At 44.5% G+C, this 6,000-nt stretch overlaps 1 long non-coding RNA gene across 1 annotated transcript; it reads right to left on the bottom strand.

Annotated features, from left to right (window-relative positions):
* Positions 1–1,666: 1,666 nt before the first annotated feature.
* On the bottom strand, positions 1,667–2,443 carry LOC145860846 (uncharacterized). Its single transcript, XR_014380566.1, has 3 exons — positions 2,394–2,443; positions 2,127–2,224; positions 1,667–1,836 (listed from the first exon to the last, which is right to left on the bottom strand). It is a non-coding gene; the product is annotated as an uncharacterized LOC145860846 (long non-coding RNA).
* Between the last annotated feature and the right edge of the window lie 3,557 nt (positions 2,444–6,000).

The raw sequence follows: 6,000 nt of genomic DNA, 5'->3' as shown, positions 1-6,000 counted from the left end.
TTATGAGCGAGAGAGAATATGAGAGAGTTCAAAGGAGAGAGAGTTAGAAGGAGAGAGAGAGTTAGAAGGAGAGAGAGAGTTAGAAGGAGAGAGAGTTAGGAGAGAGGTTAAGAGAGAGAGAGTTAAGAGAGAGAGAGTTAGAAGGAGAGAGAGGAGAGAGAGAGTTAGGAGAGAGAGAGTTAGAAAGAGAGAGAAGGAGAGAGAGAGTTAGGAGAGAGAGAGTTAGAAAGAGAGAGAGAGAAGGAGAGAGAGAGTTGAGAGAGAGAGTTAGAAAGAGAGAGAGAGAAGGAGAGAGAGAGTTGAGAGAGAGAGTTAGAAAGAGAGAGTTAGAAGGAGAGAGAGAGGGGGGGTTAGGAGAGAGAGAGTTAGGAGAGAGAGCATTAGAAAGAGAGAGTTAGAAGGAGAGAGAGAGTTAGAAGGAGAGAGAGAGAGAGAGTTAGGAGAGAGAGAGCTAGGAGAGATAGAGAGTTAGAATGAGAGAGAGAGTTAGAAGGAGAGAGAGAGAGAGAGTTAGGAGAGAGAGAGAGCTAGGAGAGATAGAGAGTTAGAATGAGAGAGAGAGAGAGTTAGAAGGGGAGAGAGTTAGAAGGAGAGAGAGAGAGTTAGGAGAGAGAGAGAGTTAGGAGAGAGAGAGTTAGAAGGAGAGAGAGTTAGAAGGAGAGAGAGAGAGAGAGTTAGGAGAGAGATTTAGAAGGAGAGATAGAGAGTTAGAAGGAGAGAGAGAGTTAGGAGAGAGAGAGTTAGAAGGAGAGCGAGAGTTAGAAGGAGAGAGAGTTAGGAGAGAGAGAGAGTTAGGAGAGAGTGATAGAGAGTTAGGAGAGAGAGAGTTAGAAGGAGAGAGTTAGGAGAGAGAGAGTTAGGAGAGAGAGATTTAGAAGGAGAGAGTTAGAAGAGAGAGAGTTAGGAGAGAGAGAGTTAGGAGAGAGTTAGGAAGAGAGATTTAGGAGAGAGAGAGAGAGTTAGGAGAGAGAGAGTTAGAAGGAGAGAGTTGGGAGAGAGAGAGTTAGAAGAGAGAGAGAGTTAGAAGGAGAGAGTTAGGAGAGAGAGAGTTAGAATGAGAGAGTTAGGAGAGAGAGAGTTAGAATGAGAGAGTTAGGAGAGAGAGAGTTAGGAGAGAGAGAGTTAGAATGAGAGAGTGTTAGGAGAGAGAGAGTTAGAAGGAGAGAGTTAGGAGAGAGAGAGTTAGGAGAGAGAGAGAGTTAGGAGAGAGAGAGTTAGAAGGAGTTAGGAGAGAGAGAGAGTTAGGAGAGAGAGAGAGTTAGGAGAGAGAGAGAGTTAGGAGAGAGTTAGGAGAGAGAGTTAGGAGAGAGAGAGAGAGAGAGTTAGATGAGGGAGAGAGTTAGGAGAGAGAGTTAGAAGGAGAGAGTTAGGAGAGAGAGAGAGTGAGAAGGAGAGAGTTAGGAGAGAGAGAGTTAGAAGAGAGAGAGAGTTAGAAGGAGAGAGTTAGAAGAGAGAGAGAGTGAGAAGGAGAGATAGAATGAGAAAGTGAGAGAGAAATAGAGGAACAGAGAAACAGAGAGAGTCATCAACAGTAATTAAGATCAAACATTTTAATATACATGGTGTATGAAAAGGAATTATCCTTATATTGACCACATACAACATCACATAATACTACAGTAATATTATTTCTAAATGTTGTTGTGTTTGTCTTTCTGACCTGCTGCTGCCTTGTTCAGCGTAAGGTCTGTTGTACATAGAGGCACCCATCCTTGGGAGATCTCTCTTCTCCAGCTCAGCACTGGGCCATGCTGCATCCTCTCTGGTTGTCTCCAGCATGGGCCCTTCTTCACCTCCTGGCACCCGATAACCTACTGACTGGAGGAGCTCCAAAAGCTACCGGAGGGAGGGAGTAGAGAAGGGAGGGAGAGAGGGAAAGAGGTAGGGAGGGAGAGAGCGAGGAAGGGGATGCAAAAGAAAACATCAAATGACAGCGTGGGTCAGAAGTTCCTTGCCTAGGAAACATGTTTAAACAAGCCAGCTACAGACGATAATCTATTCAATGAAGCAGTTTATATATATATATAGATTAACCACCGTTGTCCCATGACTTGAGCCAGCAAGTTTATGGTTAATGTAATCCGTGTTCATAAACAAGATTTGAGTCAGGATAAGCTCAGTCTCACCTCAATCACAGTGTCTGAATCGGTCTGCAACGACTTGCAATCACATGTCCAGAGAGACAGCAGCAAAAGTGTCAGTATTCCCAGCTTCATCATCTCTCCTATGACACACAGAGTACCATCTCAACTCCTTAGTCCTCACTTCAAAGTATAGGTTAAAAGGTATTCCCTATAGGCCTTCTAGCCTGCCTAAAATCTGGGAATTAAGTTCAGTCTAAACCATTACTTTCAAATACATTCAGTAGATATGAGAACCCAATAAAGTCCTACCTTCTGAGTCACCTGTGTGTTGCTGATTATGTTGCAGTATGGCGTTCTACTGAAGTTGAGTGTAGCCTTGGTACACCAACATTTGTTTTATAGTCTCCCCCTGAGCCTGCCCTGACCAATCCCTGATGCTTCTGGGTCGCCTCCACACTAAACCACTGTCCTGCATCATAACCTTTTGATTATATTGACTATTTGTACTGCACTGTTGAGGGAGCTTGCAAGTAAGCATTTCGCTACGTTGTTTATAACTGCTGTAAACTGTGTGCATGAAGAATACATTTTGATTTGATAACCCCCAGGCAAGTGATCTCTCAGCCCCTCACTGCTCTGCTGACGTGACACTGTACCTGCCGCATCCCCCATTAATCTACAGCAGACAAAAAGAAGAAACACACACACACAGGAAGGCCATTCCACAAAATGAGTGCCTTTTGCAACCCTTTGATATTTTACATATGAGTCATTTAGCAGACACTCTTATCCAGAGCGACTTACAGTAGTGAATGCATACATTCCATTTCATGCATTTAAAAATTGTACTGGCCCCCCATGGGAATCAAACCCACAACCCTGGCGTTGCACACACCATGCTGGCGTTGCAAATACCATGCACTACCAACTGAGCCACAGGGAAGACCCTGAATTTAAGTAGAAATTGTGCACCAATATTGAATTTTAAAACCTGTTATATTCAATGAAGTGAGCTTTAATAAAGACCACATGGAGAATTCAATAAAATCAGAATTCAGCATTTTTACATGTCCCTCCGTGCACCCTTATTGTAAAGCCCTAGATATTTTGTTTCTTTGACAAAGTCATTTCTGAATGGCATTATTTATTTAATGTGATTAGTGATTCATTTTAAGGTTAAAAAAAGTATCCTAACTCACTGAGACACATTGACTGTGACTATGATATGACTGTACTACACCAGTGGCTCAGAATTTAGAACTACAGTAAGTTGGACCTCTGGATCAGTTAGTCCACTCAGCTTTGATCCAATGACTAGCTTTACTGCCTGGGCTGGGCAGTATCGGAGGTAACTGTGTCTGTGAGGTTGCTTTGTCAACTGCGATGCCCTTTGAGTTAAAATACCGCAGGCGATTTTATTGCCAAATTAAACTCTACTGAATAGGATAATGCCCTTAATGGGTGTAAAGTGAGTATCAGATAGCCGGAATTGCATTATTAATGATATTACCCATTATATGTGAATTGATTGCCCCACATCTATCTTCAGAGCTTGTGCTGTTAGGTGACCTAAACTAGGACATGCTTAACACCCCGGCCATTCTACAATCTAAGCTTGATGCCCTCAATCTCACACAAATGATCAATGAACCTACCAGGTACAACCCCAAATTCGTAAACACAGGCACCCTCATAGATATCATCCTAACCAACCTGCCCTCTAAATACACCTCTGCTGTTTTCAACCAGGATCTCAGCGATCACTGCCTCATTGCCTGCATCCGTAATGGGTCTGCAGTCAAACGACCACCCCTCATCACTGTCAAATGCTCCCTAAAACACTTCAGCGAGCAGGCCTTTCTAATCGACCTGGCCCGGGTATCCTGGAAGGATGTTGACCTCATCCCGTCAGTATAGGATGCCTGGTTATTCTTTAAAAGGGCTTTCCTCACCATCTTAAATAAGCACACCCCATTCAAAAAAAATTGAACCAGGAAACATATAACCCTTGGTTCACTCCAGACCTGACTGCCCTTGACCAGCACAAAAACATCCTGTGGCGTACTGCATTAGCATCAAATAGCCCCCGGCGTATGCAACTTTTCAGGGAAGTTAGGAACCAAAATACAAAGGTAGTTACAAAAGCAATAACTAGCTTTTTCAAACAAATATTTGCATCCTGTAGCACAAACTCCCAAAAGTTCTGGGACACGGTAAAGTCCATGGAGATTAAGAGGACCTCATCCCAGCTGCCCACTGCACTGAGGCTAGGAAACACTGTCACCACCGATAAATCCGCGATAATTGAGAATTTCAATAAGCATTTTTCTACGGCTGGCCATGCTTTCCACCTGGTTAACCCTACCCTGGTCAACAGCCCTGCGCCCCCCACAGCAACTTGCCCAAGCCTCCTCCATTTCTCCTTCACCCAAATCCAGACGGCTGATGTTCTGAAATAACTGCAAAATACGAACCCCTACAAATCAGCCGGGCTAGAAAATCTGGACCCTCTCTTTCTAAAATGATCCGCCGAAATTGTTGCAACCCCTATTACTAGCCTGTTCAACCTCTCTTTCATATTGTCTGAGATCCCCAAAGATTGGAAAGCTGCCGCGGTCATCCCCCTTCTAGTCACTCTAGACACAAACTGCTACAGACTTATATCTATCCTACCCTGCCTTTCTAAGGTCTTCAAAAGCCAAGTTAACAAACAGATCACCGACCATTTCGAATCCCACCGTACCTTCTCCGCTATGCAATCTGGTTTCCGAGCTGGTCATGGGTGCACCTCAGCCACGCTCAAGGTCCTAAACGATATCATAACCGCAATCGATAAGAGACAATACTGTGCAGCTGTATTCATCGACCTTGTCAAGGCTTTCGACTCTGTCAATCACCACATTCTTATCGGCTGACTCAACAGCCTTGGTTTCTCAAATTACTGCCTCCCCTGGTTCACCAACTACTTCTCTGATAGAGTTTAGCATGTCAAATCGGAGGGCCTGTTGTCTGGACCTCTGGCAGTCTCTATGGGGCTGCCACAGGGTTCAATTCTCGGGCCGACTCTTTTCTCTGTATACATCAATGATGTCGCTCTTGCTGCTGGTGATTCTCTGATCTACCTCTACGCAGAAGACACCATTCTGTATACTTCTGGCCCTTCTTTGGACACTGTGTTAACTAACCTCCAGACGAGCTTCAATGCCATACAACTCTCCTTCCGTGGCCTCCAACTGCTCTTAAATGCAAGTAAAACTAAATGCATGCTCTTCAACCGATCGCTGCCCACACCTGCTCGCCCATCCAGCATCACTACTCTGAACAGTTCTGACCTAGAATATGTGGACAACTATAAGTATCTAGGTGTCTGGTTAGACTGTAAACTCTCCTTCCAGACTCACATTAAGCATCTACATTCCAAAATTAAATCTAAAATCAGCTTCCTATTTCACAACAAAGCAGCCTTCACTCATGCTGCCAAACATACCCTTGTTAAACTGACTATCCTACCGATCCTTGACTTTGACGATGTAATTTACAAAATAGCCTCCAACACTCTACTCAGCAAATTGGATGCAGTCTATCACATTGCCATTCGTTTTGTCACCAAAGCCCCATATACTACCCACCACTGCGACCTATATGCTCTCGTTGGCTGGCCCTCGCTTCATATTCGTTGCCAAACCCACTGGCTCCAGGTCATCTATAAGTATTTGCTAGGTAAAGCCCCGCCTTATCTCAGCTCACTGGTCACCATAGCAGCACCCACCCGTAGCACGTGCTCCAGCAGGTATATTTCACTGGTCACCCCCAAAGCCAATTCCTCCTTCGGCCGCCTTTCCTTCCAGTTCTCTGCTGCCAATGACTGGAACGAACTACAAAAATCACTGAAGCTGGAGACTCATATGTCCCTCAC

Source organism: Salmo salar, chromosome 15 (assembly GCF_965601325.2).
Source record: "Salmo salar chromosome 15, fSalSal1, whole genome shotgun sequence".
Taxonomy (NCBI): domain Eukaryota; kingdom Metazoa; phylum Chordata; class Actinopteri; order Salmoniformes; family Salmonidae; genus Salmo; species Salmo salar.
The sequence above is the reverse complement of the archived record's forward strand: the minus strand, read 5'-3'. Positions and strand labels throughout refer to the sequence as shown.